We start from the raw sequence: 19,150 nt of genomic DNA, 5'->3' as shown, positions 1-19,150 counted from the left end.
TAAAGCGTATTTTGTTAAAAAGTGCATTTTATTTCGAGAAGGGCAGTGTTTATTGCCCCTTTGTTCATCACCAACCGATTATCTCGATATGATCGAATACTGTCAAGACAATTACTAAGAAAACAAGGTGTCATAAACCCAGCGACCTATACCCTGCATAAACCACATGTGTCTGGTCAACACAATTTATGATACCTCCATGTCATCTCTTGGCATATTGAGCAGTCATCTAAGCCAAATACTTAACAGCTGCTTTAATAAAATATTTGAACATATTTAACAAACAGACATTTGTCCGACATGGCCCCGGATTAACAGGAACTATAAAATGTATAATGTATATTAGCCAGTTTAAACATAACAATGACTTGTTTAATAACTATAAATTTAAAATATTTTACAAATTTACTGCTACACAATTAACGTATTAAACGGGTACATGCAAATGTAAACTCCGCGCTATAGCGTGTAAAGATCGTGCGTTACTGCAGTGTTCGAAACATCATCATGAAAACACGTTTGATCATAGTAGGGATATTAAATACTTGCGTAAAAAAATTAAATGTATAGAATTATGGTATCATAAAATGCTGGATTTGTATCGCTCATTAACACTAGTAAAGAGTTTTCAATATACATTACATGCCAGTTCAATTTCCAAAATATGCAGGTTGTTTTCATTTAATTGCTAATTAAATTTATTAATATTTTCATTCAATGTAAACGAAACGCAAATTCATTTAATGTAAAAGAAAATTAAAACTACATTTAAAGATTGTAATGTTTGTCGCTTTTTTAGGGCTTTGTTTTATATCTGATTCAATGCACCTCTTACAATTTATTTCGATCGCTGATGATAAATTACAAATTCGCATTCACATTACTTATAATTGTAATCAAATTATTATATGTTTTATTATTTTTGAAATATCACTCATTAAAGTCTTACTTTAAATTTGTTTTATGTGTATTTATAGTTTGTTTGTGTGAATTTGTCAGTATTTAGTCTTCCGACGACCTTTACTCGTATACAATGTAAATGGCCGCGATCGAGAGGTTTGACGGCCAATCTATTTTTAGTAACGGAAAACCCCTCTTGTGACGTCACGCAAAAACCTCCTATTTTGGTGTTGAAATGTGCATTATCAGTAGATATTTATCAAATTATGTAATTTTTGGCTGAATCAGATAAGAATCAGATAAATAGATTAGCCAGTCCCTATCAGTCCTCCATCTAGCCTAACACAGGGGTGTTGATAGACTTTTGATTGGTTCAGTCACCATCTATTTGAAAACAATCAACTTTTGATTGGTTCTTTATTGAACCACAGCTAGGAAGTTATTTTTTGAAAGCATGCATGTTTCAGCAACTGACTTTTAGCTAGATTTTAGGTATAATTGAACAGCATTAAGACTTATTATTCTAGTGTTAAATGTCTTGAAATACTTTCAGCATGAAGTAGTGTGTGATGAAAACAACGTGTTTTTACTACAATGTGTAAATCAACAATACGTTTGTTGCAAAAGAGATTCAAAGTGGGTGGTTAAAGTGATGGTCTCATAGTTTAGCACCTGCCTGAATTTTCGGAATACTGAAGAACAGTTGCAACAGGTTTGTATTTTCATTTCTGCATCCCTTTTTTATTTAGTTTATTGAATTAATTATGATCATTATCATATTTATGTATTGTCACTGAGAAATGTAAATGGATAAGTAAATATTATGCAATTTTAAGGAAAAACAACACAATGTGAATCATTATGGCTGTATTTTATGGTTATTGTAATCTTAAATGTTATGTATACCTATTTATGTTCATTAATGAACATATTTCTTTACCCCATATTAAATGAAAACTTCTGTTTTAAATTTGAAGGTTAAATCCCAAGGTGAAATCTACATTGATTGGAAGATCCCTTGGAAAGAATGTTAAAGACTGCTCAATGAAGGGAGCTGGGGAGAAACCGAGAGCTGAGGAGAAACCGGGAGGTGGGGAGAAACCGGGAGCTGGTACCTGACCTGTTGGACCTCATCCTGGCCTCCGAAAGTACAGAAGTCAGGCCATAACTGGTATGTTAATGGTTATGGAAGTGTGCTTGAGGTACTTATATTATGCTGGTCATGTTATAAAAACAAAACCTTTAAACATTAATGAGGTTTTTGTGAATGTTAAGTATCAAACAAATTTTTAAGAGTAAGTGAAAAGTAAACAAATCAGCATATATCATTAAATACCTCATTACAGAGACAGCTGCAAAGAAATTCGACTGACCTGTGGTATGGATTGAAAGGAAAATGAGAGCCGGGCTCCGTCGCCTCAAAGACCAGATGAACTGATTATATTAATTTCTTTGATTCATGTTTTTTTTGTGTATTATGATTGTTCAACACGAGTCTACATTTTTACTGTGTATATACTGTTAAGTATCCTATTATGTTTGTTTATTTATAATTTTATTATGTATTTTTCACCAAATTGTCATCATTGAAATTAAATTGTTCATGTATGTTAATTAATGTTTTAATGTTGGATCACATAAAAGTGATAAATTTAATTATCTTGTAATTTTTTTAATATACTAGATTACTTACATTTTTTTTTTATATTTCATATCTGCATTTTAAAACTTTTGACATCATGCAATCGAATCATCTCTGTTAAGGCAAAAACCTTTTACGCAAATGTTTGCTTTTGAAAGTGCGTTTTTGACTGCCATTCACATGCGTAAAATGTGCGTTTTATGTGGGTTAAGACTGCGCTATAAGCGAGTTAAATGTGTGCTTTTTATAAGAACTGACTAACAAAAAAATGCACATTTAACTCACTTAAGCGCAGTTAAAACTTTCCAACAAGCGCACATTTTACCAACATTTGTGCTTTTATGTGGGTTTAAACTATGCTTTAAGTGTGTTTATTGTGCGCTTTTTATCAGTACTGACTTATAAAGCTCGCATTAAACGCACTTAAAAGCGCAGTTTTAAACCCACATGAAAGCGCACATTTTACACACATGAATAGCAGCAAAAAACACACTTATACAAATGCACACAATAACTCACTTAAAAGCGCAGTTTTTACCCACATAAAAGCGCACATTTTGACACAGTCTTAAGCATACTTTTTCTTATCTGGTTTAAGCGCACTTTAACCCACATAAAGCGCACATTTGAAGCAGTTCCTCTTTTTTTTATTTTGGAAAAACTCACTTGTTAAGAAAAAAACGCACATAAAACGCAGTAACAATAACGCCACGTTAAACACACGCAAAATGTACGTTAAATGAACGTTGCGCTCACTTTGTTTAGAAGGGTATGGCCCTTTGAAAATTTCAATTAACTGTACATATAGTGCAATTCTTGTCCGGGCTATTTCTCAGCAACTAATGACGGGAATCAAACGAAACTTTATGGGAAGCTTCACTACCAAGAGGAGATGTGCATATTATCAGCGGGTTCTGGTCGGATGATTTTTCACAGAGTTAAAGCCCTTTGAAATTTTCAATAAAAAATTCTTGTCCCCCCAACTACAGTGCCCTCAAGACGTTTCCTTTTATCTGAATATTTAGGGCAATATTGTGACAAAAAAAAACCTTTGGGGAGCATCACCCGTCTCCGACGGTTTCTTGTTTAAATATAATTACAATTTTCGGCCACCTTAATTTTTGTCGCTAAATTTTCAGACACCTGTAATTTTTGAATATTTGTTGTATCTTAATTTTTGGACACTAAAAAATATTTTTAAGTGTCCGAAAACTTAGAGTAATAATGGTTATATATTATATGGATTCAAATTTAGCATAAAGAAAGTATAATGCATAATTGTTATTTGCAAAAGAGTATACAGAAACTTAAGAAATAACTCCACCAAGAGTTTAATAGCTTTTGTCTCTAAAATATTATAAAGTACCCCTAGGGATATTTTAAACATTGTATCCACATTTTATTAAACTTCCTTAATCAGTGGTAAAGCTATGCTACCTGAATATAATACATGATCAAACTGAAACATGAATAGGTATACTACCTATATATGATAACTGCATATGTGCTGTACAATTTTCAAAACTTAACATTTTAAAATGTGTATGCCTAAATTTGGTTGGAATACATACTTGTGCTTGGAAGTAAGAATGTAATGTGAATTAATGCTTCTCATAAATTTCTGTGATGCATTTGGTTAATATTAAACTTTAGTAATCACTGATTTATGGCCCATATGCGTGTACTGTATGCGATAAATTTCTTGCTATACTAAACAAGAATTACGTTTTTAAGGAATTTGCATTATGTAAGTGGGTAGAAATGGAATAGTGTGCACGAAAAAAATGCCACTGTCTTCATACATAATGCCCACCAACAAATAGGGTCATTATTTTCCAGTCTTTGCCACATTTAATTTGATTATTATACACTTTTGCGTGATGTTAGCCTGGTTAATATAAGTTTTCATAGAATAAAGCACTCTCATTCTTGATGACTTTTGCCCAAGGATAATTGCGTTATTATTTTCATGTTAGTTCCACATTAAAGTTGATTCTAGTACACATTTGTGACTGTCTGTACCATGTTTTTTTGTCTGCAGCATTATCTACAGACTTCTTTGTGAGCTTGGTGTGCTTTGTCAATAATTGCCCACATTTTACAAAAGCAACAGGTGGTCTTAGATCCAGTTAAATTAAAACGTGACAGTTTTGAAATTATATGAATTGTAACTCTTGAATAATTGTTGATAGAGTAATACAAATATACAAACAAATACACTATGTCTACCACTTTTAAGTAAAGGCTGCACTTTGAAAATGAATGAAATATTTTTCTTCATAGCAGTCTATTAAATTTTGTCTGCGGGTATTGTATTAGATTACAATTTATATTAGATAGATGTTTGGTGTATTGGAACACTAAAGCTAGTGTCAGCAAAATTAATTTTACGAACGCTTTTATCTGGTTGTAGCACATTCATTTTTTTTTGAGAGAAAAACATTTTGCCATGTTTAATCGGGCATTACATAACAATGCTTTCTATTTACAGCTATTTTTTTTAATAACCTTGAGTGTATAAAATTTGGAAGTCAATTAATTTTTTTGTATGACTGTAAAAGGGATGAAAAAGGCAACAAATCTAATTTAACCCATAAAAAAATTAATAAGAAATCTATTTTAATAATGTTTGTCACATTTGCATACCAAAATCAGTTAAGAGAGAAATCACATGATTAAATTTGCATCGAAATCTGCAATAAATCTCTGTGGAAATCAATGTTGCATCTTAAAATTTCTTTTATGAAATCCTTCTTAACACAAGCTAAAATGCTTTATCTCTTATAATATTGGAAAGCATCTCAGAGGGCGAAGCACCACAGTTTAAATGCTTCTATACAATTTTCAGGAACATAATAATTGCAGTGTTGTTTGCTTTCAAGTTTTATTTAGAACATATAGAACAATACACGGATATATCATTGCGCACATTATTGTATGGCGATGAAAATCTTTTCTTTATAAATAATTTAGCTGTGTTTGATGCAGTGCATAGTTTCATCGAAGGCTCGGGAAGTTTCGGGATGATATAACTATCGGTTCTCTTATTTTTTACATTTTCTTTTCTTAACAATTATTTCTTTGATTCTGCTTTGTTTTCTTAAATACACTGTTTCAATTTAAAAAAAACACAAACAATTTTGATTCCAATGATACTTACATACTTGTTTAACCTCAAATCATTATTCATTGCTTTGTGTTTAAAATGCAAATTACCGTCACTATGTATGTTAATAAATTGCTGGGGAAAGGAACCCTACTAGCTTTGCTACCGTTCCAATCCTATAAACTTAAGATGTTTGTAAAATATCTTGTACACACATTCTAGAATAAATATGTTTAAACCAAGTTTTATTTACCTGGCTTCGTGGCAGACTCAATATGTTCTTTTAAGTTTTCATGCCTACATTAGAAAACAATCAATGCTTTTGCACTTGCTTTTGAATTCAACTTTACGGTGAAAAAATTGGGAAAGGATTTAAATTGTACTGAAAATCCTTGCATTTACATTGTCAGCAGTAATCTTAAAAATATATATTTGCACACAAATTGTTAAAACCTTGGGTTATTATAATTATATGAAATATTTATGATATAAAGTTGTGTTTTGTAAGAATATTAAAAAATAAATTTGGTATTTTTGTTCGAGGAGAGATTCTGTCTTACTTGAATCTATTAACATCCCTCACATGTCAAACTTCTTACTGGTAGCGTTTCAGCAAGCTCCATTAAATTTCACACCATCTAAGTTGTGAATATTTTCTATTTCCTATGACTAGCTCTCCAATAACAGCTATCAAACCAATATTATTTTTACCCTTAGCAAGCTATCCCATCAATATCCACTCACTCATATTCCATGTGCCACAATTATGAATATTCCATATGTTTGCCTTAGTCTTGAATAGTTTACCAATGGCAATAAAAACTAAGTCTTATGAGCATTCTCATTGGACACAATTTTACATGAATGTGAAAATAATGTTGAGATTGACAACTGAAATGTGTGGTAATTGGTCCATCTTTTTATCAATCATAATTTCCCGTTTGCAGCTCTCCAATAACATCTAACTGCGTGAGATGCCGATGGACCTACTGCAAAAGATCCTCAAGTCCAACCGTCTGTTCACGTACAACGAGTTCAGCGTGAACCACACACTCTCCTTATGGCTCTTCATGCAGCTGAAACCCAACCTCCAACTGATGCCTTCCCATAGCACCGCCCTGTCATACTTACACAGGTTAATTGGTTTATGTATCATTGATGCCTTTCCATAGCACCGTCTTGTCCTACTTCAACAGGTTCATTGGTTCATCTTCATTGATGCCTTCCCATAGCACCGTCCTGTCATACTTCAACAGGTTCATTGGTTTATCTACGATTGATGCCTTCCCATAGCACCGTCTTGTCCTACTTCAACAGGTTCATCGGTTTATCTTTCATTGATGCCTTCCCATAGCACCGTCCTATCATACTTCAACAGGTTCATTGGTTTATCTTTCATAGATGCCTGCCCATAGCACCGTTCTGTCATACTTCAACAGGTTCATTGGTTCATCTCTCATTGATGCCTTACTATAGCACTGTCCTGTCATACTTCAATAGGTTCATTGGTTTATCTTTTATTGATGCCTTCCCATAGCACTGTCCTGTCATACTTCAACGTGTTCATTGGTTTATCTTTCATTGATGCCTTCACATAGCACCGTCCTCCCATACTTCAACAGGTTCATTGGATTATCTCTCATTGATGCCTTCCCATAGCACCGTCCAGACATACTTCAACAGGTTCATTGGATAATCTCTCATTGATGCCTTCCCATAGCACCGTACTGTCATACTTCAACAGGTTCATTGGATAATCTCTCATTGATGCCTTCCCATAGCACCGTTCTGTCAAACTTCAACAGGTACATTGGTTTATCTTTCATTGATGCCTTCCCATAGCACCGTCCTGTCATACTTTTACAGGTTCATTGGTTTATCTCTCATTGATGCCTTCCCATAGCACCGTCCTGTCATATTTCAACAGGTTCATTGGATTATCTCTCATTGATGCTTTCCCATAGCACCGTCCTGTCATACTTTAACAGGTTTATTGGTTTATTTATCATTGATGCCTTCCCATAGCACCGTCTTGTCCTACTTCAACAGGTTCATTGGTTTATCTTTCATTGATGCCTTCCCATAGCACCGTCCTGTCATACTTCAACAGGTTCATAGGTTTATCTATCATTGATGCCTTCCCATAGCACCGTCTTGTCCTACTTCAACAGGTTCATCGGTTTATTTTTCATTGATGCCTTCCCATAGCACCGTCCTGTCATACTTCAACAGGTTCATTGGTTTATCTTTCATTGATGACTTTCCATAGCACCGTTCTGTCTTACTTCAACATGTTCATTGGTTTTTCTATCATTGATGCCTTCCCATAGCACCGTCTTGTCCTACTTCAACAGGTTCATCGGTTTATCTTTCATTGATGCCTTCCCATAGCACCGGCATGTCATACTTCAACAGGTTCATTGGTTTATCTTTCATTAATGCCTTCCCATAGCACCGTTCTGTCATACTTCAACAGGTTCATTGGTATATCTCTCATTGATGCCTTACTATAGCACTGTCCTGTCATACTTCAACAGGTTCATTGGTTTATCTTTTATTGATGCCTTCCCATAGCACTGTCCTGTCATACTAAAACGGGTTCATTAGTTTATCTTTCATTGATGCCTTTCTATAGCACCGTTGTCTCATACTTCAACAGGTTCATTTGATTATATCTCATTGATTCCTTCCAATAGCACCGTCCTGTCATACTTCAACAGGTTCATTGGAGAATCTCTCAGTGGTGCCTTCCCATAGCACCGTCCTGTCATACTAAAACGGGTTCATTAGTTTATCTTTCATTGATGCCTTCCCATAGCACCATCCATTCCTACTTCAACAGGTTTATTGGTTTATCTCTCATTAATGCCTTCCCATAGCACCGTCTTGTCATACTTCAACAGGTTCATTGGTTTATCTTTCATTGATGCCTTCCCATGGCACCGTCCTGTCATACTTCAACAGGTTTATTGGTTTATCTCTCTTTAATGCCTTCCCATAGCACCGTCCTGTCATACTTCAACAGGTTCATTGGATCATCTCTCATTGATGCCTTCCCATAGCACCGTCCTGTCATACTTCAACAGGTTCATTGGTTTATCTTTCATTGATGCCTTCCCATAGCACCGTCCTGTCATACTTCAACAGGTTCATTGGTTTATCTCTTATTAATGCCTTCCCATAGCACCGTCCTGTCATACTTCAACAGGTCCATTGGATAATCTCTCATTGATACCTTCACAAAGCACCGTCCTGTCATACTTCAACAGGTTCATTGGTTTATCTATCATTGATGCCTTCCCATAGCACCGTCCTGTCTTACTTCAACAGGTTCATTGGTTTATCTATCATTGATGCCTTCCCACAGCACCGTCCTGTCATACTTGAAAGGGTTCACCGGTTTATCTTTCATTGATGCCTTCCCATAGCACTGTCCTATCCTACTTCAACAGGTTCATCGGTTTATTTTTCATTGATGCCTTTCCATAGCACTGTCATGTCATACTTCAACAGGTTCATTGGTTTATCTTTCATTAATGCTTTCCCATAGCACCGTCCTGTCATACTTCAACAGGTTCATTGGATTATCTCTCATTGATGCCTTCACATAGCACTGTCCTGTCATACTTCAACTGGTTAATTGGTTTATCTCTCATTGATGCCTTCCCATAGCACGGTCTTGTCATACTTCAACATGTTCATTGGTTTATCTTTTATATAAGATTTCTACATTTGTAACATGTTCACATACTCATCATTACTTATGATTTGGTTTATTTTCATATTCAACAAATTTATAAAATGGTCAGATGCTGCAAATTACTTACGGCTTGCATCATGTGAAAGCAGGTAATAGGAGATATTTGGCAAATATAGATTCAGATAAGCCTGCGCAATGTATGTCGCAGTCTAGTCAGGAGCTTTGCTGTGGTCTATTAAGTCAGGAGAGATTTTGTGGTCTTTTAACCAGACATTGAAGCCACTGACCAGACTGTGCAGGAGAGACTTTGTGGTCTTTTAACCATACATTGTAGTCACTGACCAGACTGTTCAGGAGGTGTTTTGTGTTCTTTTTACCAGACATTGTAGCCACTTCAGCTGTTGGCTTTAGTCCATATTCGCGAGTTTTATGAAAATTTTTAACATACATTATCTTTATTTAAATTTGATTTACCATATTGCAAAGAAAAACAAGTTATTTTCTTCAAAATTAGAATTTGATTTCAAGATTGGTTTAACCTAGGGATGAACAGGGGCAATATCACCATGGCTTGATAAAAAATGACCATCTTTGTTGTTTAGTTTGCCGAAAACTTCATCGTTCGTTGAGAGAGACGATGGTCAGATCTACTCACCAATGTTCTCTGCTGTTTGTTTACATGGAATCCTTGATAGTAAGTATTGATGGGACAATATAAGGATACTGAATTAGTTTAATAGAATCAAATAAAGAACTCATACATTCTGTCTCTGTTTCAAGTTAATGATTTTGATGTTCTTTCTTGAAATGCTCCTTTATTACCTTTAACACAAATCTAAATGTCTACATGTGATATATTTTATCACAGACTAAAAGTACAGTCCCTTTATTTTTGAAGAGAATTTTCTTTGTAAACTTTGTTCAGAATGCTTTTATAAATGAAAATCAGAAACAAGACTTCTGTATGAGGAAATTCAATAAATCCACTTTTCACCAAAGCTTTATTCCAAGTGAAAGACTTGCATTCATAGTGTCTGATTATTAGCATTCCTTCTGTCCATTTACATGCTGATACATGCAAACTCATGCTTCTTTCCATAAGACTGTCTTTTTAAAATTTGATTTTGTTATGCAAGAAATTTAATTAGCACATTGCCAGTTACATGTCGTAAGCTCTAGCATTTAAAAGACTATTCTTTGCCGAACATAATTAATTCTTAGATAAAATCAATACTCTCTCAAGATATTGCAACTGTAAGAACATATTTTCTGGTTATTTTTATGTTCTTGTAAGGCTTTGTAAGAAAGAGCACCAATCTACACTGGTGTCTTTTTATTTCCCGAATGGAATGATCGGGGATTTATTATTTTTGGCATGTCTGTCTGTCATTGTATATGTGTGTCTGTCTGTTACAAAACTTTAGCCTTGGTCATAACTTATGCAATATTGAAGATAGTAACTTGATATTTGGCATGCATGTGTATCTCATAGAGCTGCACATTTTGAGTGGTGAAAGGTCAAGGTCATCCTTCAAGGTCAAAGGTCATGTTTATGTCCCCACCTCTATTGTGGGGGACATATTGTTTTTGCCCTGTCTGTTGGTTGGTTGGTTTGTTTGGGCAAACTTTAACATTTGCCATAACTTTTGCAATATTGAAGATAGCAACTGCTTTGTAAGGGACTACAAACACGTTAAAATTGGTGTCTTAGCGTGAATTAAAGAGCAACCATATTATCGTTTTTAAATAAAGGATAGTTATGGTGCCAATTGTTTATGCATAATTGAAAGGTCAAGGTCATCCTTCAAGGTCAAAGGCCAAAAATATGGGTCAAAATCGCTCATTTAATGTACACTTTTGCAATATTGAAGATAGCAACTTGATATTTGGCATGCATGTGTATCTCATGGAGCTGCACATTTTGAATGGTGAAAGGTCAAGGTCATCCTTCAAGGTCAAATATATGGAAACATAGTGTTTCACAAACACATTGATTGTTTTTTTTCTAAAATAGCTGCCGTGCGGCTTCAAATCGCAGAAGGGGGGAATTGTGTTTCACAAACACAGCTCTTGCTTTTAATAAATATTACAGGGCATCATTTGTCTGACTGCAAACATGTTTACAAAAGCAACACTTAGTACATGTACTTAGTCTGTGTTTAGTATGAATCTTTTCATATAACAATCACCCTAATTATTCCAGAAGCAGTTACTATGAGAGATATAATGCTTATCATTGTGAAGACTGACCTTAGGTTTCAATAATAATTGACTAGCCTGATAAGTCTGTGCAGAATGTAGAGGCTAATCTGGGACGACAATTTATGCCAAGTGTCCTGCCCAGAGAGACCCTCATTGATCTCCTGTCCCAGCAATACCACTCTGTACGTATCCTGCCCAGAGAGACCCTCATTGACCTCCTGTCCCAGCATTACCACTCTGTAGGTATCGTGCCCAGAGAGACCATTATTGACCTCCTGTGCCAGCATTACCACTCTGTAAGTATCCTGCCCAGAGAGACCCTCATTGACATCCTGTCCCAGCATTACCACTCTGTAAGTATCCTGTCCAGAGAGACCCTCATTGACCTCCTGTGCCAGCATTACCACTCTGTTTGTATCATGCCCAGAGAGACCCTCATTGACCTCCTGTCCCAGCATTACCACTCTGTAAGTATCCTGCTAAGAGAGGCCCTCATTGACCTCCTGCCCTAGCATTACCACTCTGTAAGTATCCTGTCCAGAGAGGCCTTCATTATTGACCTCCTGTCCCAGCATTACCACTCTGTAAGTATCCTTCCCAGAGAGACCCTCATTGACATTCTGTCCCAGCATTACCACTCTTCAAGTGGCAAGGAGGGCTTATATCAGCCTCATTTAAATCTGGGCTTTGATATAAGGCACATTGCCAGGCAGGCCTTTATTCTTATTATCTCACCTGAGTACGAACAGGTAATCTGTGTCCAGTGTTTTTCTTCAACTTGTAGCGGTTAATACCCTGGAGGCCACTTTTTTCATCCAATCTTTATTAACTTGAGAAGAACATTTTTATTTTTTACAATTTCTAGTTGGAATCTAGTCTACCCTTTTTTTAAAAACTAGATCATCAGGTCGAACCTTAGAAAAATCGTGTTATCTCTCTACAACCCGCATTTATGACACACATTTTTTTCAACTTGGTCTGACTGTTTATCTTTGCAATATTTATTTATCTGTAAAATATCTAGGCAAAAATTGAATCTGGGTAACATGGGTCCTAAAACTAGGTCACAAGGTCAAATCTTAGAAAAAAGACTTGTTACTACTTTAGGGCCCCACTTAGGACTCAATCTTGATAAAACTTTGTATGAATGCTAACTGAGAAAATATTAAGTTGAGATAGAATCTGGGTCAAAGAACTAAGTTACAAGGTCAAAGCTTAGAAAAAACTTAATACCACTATTGATGAAATTTGGTTGGAATGACTATCTTGACAATATCTAGTCTGAGTTTGAATCTTCATGCATTCAAAAACTTGGTCATATATGAGAAAAACATTTTTACCACTCTTAAGGCTATATTTATGACCCAATCCAGATACACATGGTCTGAATGTGTGTGCCTTGAAATATTTAGACTGAGAAACTGGGACACATTTGTCCAAGAATACAAGCACCATGTCATATCCAGAAAAAGTGTTAATCACTTGAGGGACCACTTTAAAGTAAGTTCTCATGTTATTTTGTTCTATAACAGGAATTTCTGTGATGTTCAATTTGTATAACAGTCTCAGATTTCAGAGTATTTCAGTGAAAGTTCCACACTGCTCTTTGCTGTCAATGTTATTGTTATTGATTTCATAACAATACGGTATGCCAAGAGCTGATGTTAAAGAAATTGTAGTAATTAGATGGAACAAATTGCCTGTTCTAATGGTGTGTCTCGTCTTCATAAAATGCGTTATATAGATGATTTTATATTTGAACAGAAATAAGTACACCTCTTTAGAATTGCAATGTATCTGATTGATGCGTGTCTATAGTGCAAACAACTTTAGTGAAATGAACGAGAGATCAAGCTAGATCAACATTAAAATTAGTGTCTTATTCTGTATTGTTGCCTTTCAAGAAAGCAAACAATTAGCAGAGAATGTAAAATGCTGCTTTGGTTTATTAGTTTTCAAATGCAGGTTTTTATGCCCCCGGTAGGGTGGCATATAGCAGTTGAACTGTCCGTCAGTCAGTCAGTCAGTGTGTCAGTCTGTCCGTCCGTCCGAAAACTTTAATGGCCATAACTTTTTCAATATTGAACAAAGCAACTTGATATTTGGCATACATGTGCATCTCGTGTAGCTGCACATTTTGAATTGTAAAAGGTGAAGGTCAAGGTCATCCTTCACGGTCAAATATCAAATATATGGCGTCTGTCCGTCCGTCCGAAAACGTTAAAATTGGCCATAACTTTTTCAATATTCAAGATAGCAACTTGATATTTGGCATGCATGTTTATCTCATGGAGCTAAACATTTTGAGTGTTAAAGGTGAAGGTCAAGGTCATCCTTCAAGGTCAAATGTCAAATATATGGCGTCTGTCGGTCTGTCCGAAAACTTTAACATTGGCCATAACTTTTTCAATATTTAAGATAGCAACTTGATATTTGGCATGCATATGTATCTCATGGAGCTGAACATTTTGAGTGTGAAAGGTGAAGGTCAAGTTCATCCTTCAAGGTCAAATGTCAAATATATGGCGTCTGTTCGAAAACTTTAACATTGGCCATAACTTTTTAAATATTTAAGATAGCAACTTGATATTTTGCATGTATGTTTATCTTATGGAGCTGCACACTTTGAGTAATGAAAGGTGAAGGTCAAGGTCATCCTTCAAGGTAAAATGTCAAATAGATGGCGTCTGTTCGTCCGTCCGAAATCTTTCACATTGGGCAACACTTTTTCAATATTGAAGATAGTTACTTGATATTTTGCATGCATGTGTATCGCATAGAGCTGCACATTTTGAGTGGTGAAAGGTCAAGGTCATCCTTCAAGGTCAATGTCAAAGGTCAAATTTTGCAATATTGAAGGTAGCAACTTGATATTTGGCATTCATGCATATCTCATGGAGCTGCACATTTTGAGTGGTGAAAGGTCAAGGTCACCATTCAAGGTCAATGTCAAAGGTCAAATTTTGCAATATATGAAGATAGCAATTCGATAGTTTGCATGCATGCGTATCTCATGGAGCTGCACATTTTGAGTGGTAAAAGGTCAAGGTCATCCTTCAAGGTCAAAGGTCAAATTTTGCAATATTAAAGATATCAACTCGATTATTGGCATGCATGCGTATCACTTGGAGCTGCACATTTTGAGTGGTGAAAGGTCAAAGTCAAGGTCATCCTTCAAGGTCAAGGTCAAACGTCAAAATTTTGCAATATTGAAGATAGCAAGTTGATATTTGGCATGCATGTGTATCTCATGCAGCTGCACATTTTGAGAGGTGAAAGGTCAAGGTCAAGGTCAAAGGTCAAATTTTGCAATATTAAAGATAGCAACTCGATATTTGGCATGCATGCGTTTCTCTTGGAACTGCACATTTTGAGTGGTGAAAAGTCAAGGTCATCCTTCAAGATGAAGGTCAAACGTCAAATTTTGCAATATGAAGATAGCAACTCCATATTCGGCATGAATGCGTTTCTCATGCAGCTGCACATTTTGAGTGGTGAATGGTCAAGGTCATCCTTCAAGGTAAAAGGTAAAATATATGGCTTCAAAGCGGCGCAGTAGGAGGCATTGTGTTTCACGAACACAGCTCTTGTTGTAAATGTACTTGTCTGTTTCAAGATTGTGCTTTACTTTTTAGCTTTACTACTTTATAATTCCTATTATTCTGTTAAGTTGTAAAATCACTTGAGTTTTTAATACGTGTCTGGAAGTTGATCTTTACTACAAACATCATACCATCAGCGCAACCATCAGGTACATGTATGAGCCCATTAAGAGCTCTCTGAACTTTGTTACTACACGCCAAGGTAAAGTAGGTGTTTTTTAAAGAGCTATTTTAATACATGCCAAGGTTATGTAGACTTTCTATAGCTTGGTAAATACATGACAAGATATTGTAGGATTTTTATCAGGAGGTTTGTCAATACAAGCAAAGGTAAGGAAGGATTTTTATCAGGAGCTTTGTAAATACATGCAAAGGAAAGGAAGGATTGTTATCATGAGCTTTGTAAATTCCCACCTTGCTTAGGTAGGTTTTTATCACAAACTTAGAATACAAGGCATCAGTTAAGTTAAAAATATTTATAATAAAAAGATCATTCATTGATTACTTTTAAAAATAATGGCATCAAGGCTTGATACCAGCCCTGTATTTGTTATGTTTTTTTCAGCTTCAAGGTGGTGGGGATATGTCCCTGATGAAGAACTTTAATACCTGCGCCATTAGTCAAGGCTTTGTGATTGATTCGGTAAGCTAGTCATTGCAAAATTTACATGTTGATATAATGCTCATGTCTAGCTCTGCTTTAATTAAGGTTATATTGGTCTAAGACATTATTTAATCTTTTGTAATGGATGTTGTTGTCTTGTCGTATCTGGCGATAAAAAAAACTGTCATTGGTCTTTTTTTTGGAAGACTGATCAACTACTAATGTTGTTTATTATATTAAAGCAGACTGTTATTAAAAAAAATATATAATGTCTTTGACACATTTAACGGAAATAAACACAGTGACTGCAATAGACCCCCCCCCCGATCTTTTTTACTATTCTTAGTGAACAAATTAAAAAAAAGTTATTCAATGGTTTGCAGCTAATATTTTTTATTACATTTAATTATCAACTTTAAGCTTTTAAAGGATGTAATTTCTTTAATGTTGCAAGAAATGCATAATTGTTTGTTGATGATTGGAGTTGCTAAGCTGCTTTAAAAAGCAATTTTTCTTGCAAGCTGAACAGTTATTTACGTATGTCCGATAATTATATACATGTAATTTGATTTCGTGCAAAGTAAAATGGGTTCAGAAAATAAAAGAAAAATGTTTGACCTTTGGTAAACTATAATTCTTTGAATCTCAATCATGCTCTATTAACAAGACCAATGTGGTCCTTAATCATCAAAGTTCTAAATATTATTTTATACATCATTACGGTAAGTTAGTGCCTTATTTGCACATTAATTGTTTTCCTATTAAGTGAGTAAAACTGTGATTATTTGTTATTGATCTGTTTGATCTGTGACGTTTATTGCAATTTCTTCTTATGTTTGTCACAATTACTTTAATAAAGTAATGCTATTAGAGCACTTTCTAAGCAGCTCATGTTTCAATAAGTCTGACCTGTTTAAACAGGACAGGTGTACCATTTAATAAATTAGAAATATTAAGACAACAATATGAACGTTACCTTTCCATGATAAATTCGAAAAAACGTATCTAAATGTTTTTGTGTGAGGATGATTGAAATATGGCCATATTTTTATGGACAGGAAAGAAGGGTAATTTAGAAAGTGATCTCTTACAACATGTCTTAAGGTCTTTCCGGTAAAAAAGACTACTAGCTATCTATCTGACTTAATTTACTCTCTAAGGTAATTTACTTCCCATTAACCTTTGGGTGAATCTTCTAAAACTGTCACAGTTTAATAACCTCAATATATATATGTATTATCGTAAAGAAAGAAATTTTCACTCGACCAGTTTTGCTGAATTATTGCACTGTTTTCGTCCACTGCAGAATCTATAGTAGATTTGTCTGTGTGCAACCTGTGTTTTGGGGGCATTAATGTCCTTGACACATTTCTAGTCTCTGTCTTCTTTTGCAGGACCCTCTGCACCACTCAGAAATCCTGTCTCTTCATGGATTCCATTTTGAACTGAAGGGGGTAGGCTCCAGAGACGGAAATCTACTCCTTCTACATGCAAGTATTTGTCTTACCTACCATAAAAGATAAATCTCAATGAAATGATTTTAAATTTAAATCAATTGACAAATCTTGGACTTAAATGTGTGTGAAGCATGACTAAAAAAACGTATTTAAAACATTAAAAATGTTTAACAGGCATGAACCTGAGTAGGCATGGTTGAAAGCCCATTATTTAACATACCAAAAACTCTTGTAGTTTGCTTACAAAGAAGATTCATGTTCAGCTGCACAATTTTAATCTTGTTACTCTGAGCATGTTCAATACCAATTAACCATATTCTTTAATAATCAAGACAAAGAAAATACATATTAATATGCAATAATGAAAAATGAAAAGAAATGAAAACTTTAGGAATACTGAAAACCGTTTCTGCATAGATTGAGGGTGCTTTTAAAAGATGAACAATATCTAATCCCCTCATGACATGTTTGTTTTCAGCGTCTAAAGCCAGGCGACCCAGTATTGAGTTTCCGTCAGTGTGAGCGTCAGACGTTCTCCATGAGAGCTGACAGAGAGGTGCGTTACTGCATCACGGCCCAGTATGTCAAGAAAGGGGAAAACCAGCTTCAAACCACGGGCATAAAGAGCCAGAAGTTTGCACTGGGTGAGAAGACCAGTAAATCTGAGGTGAGTTTGAAGTCCTGATCCATTGATAACTTCTTAATTTTGAACACTTTTCAGATGTATAACATATTTGGTGCAGAATTTAATGTTAAATTGCATATGCTTTAATTACATCGAGCACTATTGAATGACAAAATGCTCTTCATGTTTTATACACATTAAAAAATATATACTTGCAGTGTTTAGTTGTTCATTTTTCAATTGAATGGCATATGTTAAAATAAGCTACATGTTTGAGCTATGAACATGATAGTATGGCACAATGTCCTGTTTGATTTAAATGCTTAAACCAGATATGTTTGTAAAAATGTTCTCTGTGTTTGAGAAGCAATAAATGGGTAAGTTATCTACTTAATGCATTGAACAATATTAAGTGGTAAATATTCTTCATATTTAAAATGCAATGATATTTGAGTTATTGGCTGTTATATGTGTATTTTCAGGTGTTACAAGTTGTTGGCGTAGAGAATCCATTAAACATCCAGTTTTCTGTACTATTCCCCACTTCAGTGACAGTGACATATTTGAACATGACATGACCATGTCTCTCATAGGATATATCAATAGTTTCATTCCCTGGCAATAACTAATTAAAATATTTGTATATTTGTGTGTGAAGCACTGACATTTCTTGCAAGTTTATTTTGATTATCTAAATGTAATAAAAGTTTGCCAAAATTATAGTTTATCCTTTGTTATGGTTTGCAACTATAAGCTAATGCTTTCAATGTTGGTCATTCACACAGGTTGTTTGATAATCATCAATTAATACATCTTAGCTTTCACATTATTTTTTTATAACCTGGAATTTATTATAACTTAATTGTAAAAAAAAATTGATGTTAAGCATTAATTGATTTTATCATATTTCCAATAAAAGCAGGAATCAGCCTTTCAAAATGCTTTCTTTCAACGTACATGTGCTTTATACTGTGAAATACATTTATGGCACTACTGCACAATTAAGACATTATAGTATGGGATTGGGTTTGGGTGTAAGAATAATTTAGGCAACGTTTAGCATAAGTTTAAATTAAGCTTGACATATATTTGAGACATATTTTGAATGTGCCAAAATGAAATTCAGTTATGAATATATTTAATACTTGATTTGTTATATCATGCTTTTTATTGCAATTAATAAAAAAAAACAGCAGTTACCGATATTTTCAAACATTTTACTAATCTCAATTTTGTTATTGTATTTAGGGAACTTAAATAAACTAAATTCGGAGATCTTTTTGCTTATATCTTTTTCACTATAGGTATTAAT

The 19,150-nt window shown here is 34.7% G+C and overlaps 1 pseudogene; it reads left to right on the top strand.

The window, feature by feature from the left end:
- The window catches only part of LOC127858570 (BTB/POZ domain-containing protein 16-like), a 104,300-nt pseudogene extending 85,884 nt beyond the window's left edge, over nt 1-18,416 (top strand).
- The last annotated feature ends 734 nt before the right edge of the window (nt 18,417-19,150 follow it).

This window comes from Dreissena polymorpha, chromosome 14 (genome assembly GCF_020536995.1).
Source record: "Dreissena polymorpha isolate Duluth1 chromosome 14, UMN_Dpol_1.0, whole genome shotgun sequence".
Taxonomy (NCBI): domain Eukaryota; kingdom Metazoa; phylum Mollusca; class Bivalvia; order Myida; family Dreissenidae; genus Dreissena; species Dreissena polymorpha.
The sequence above is the reverse complement of the archived record's forward strand: the minus strand, read 5'-3'. Positions and strand labels throughout refer to the sequence as shown.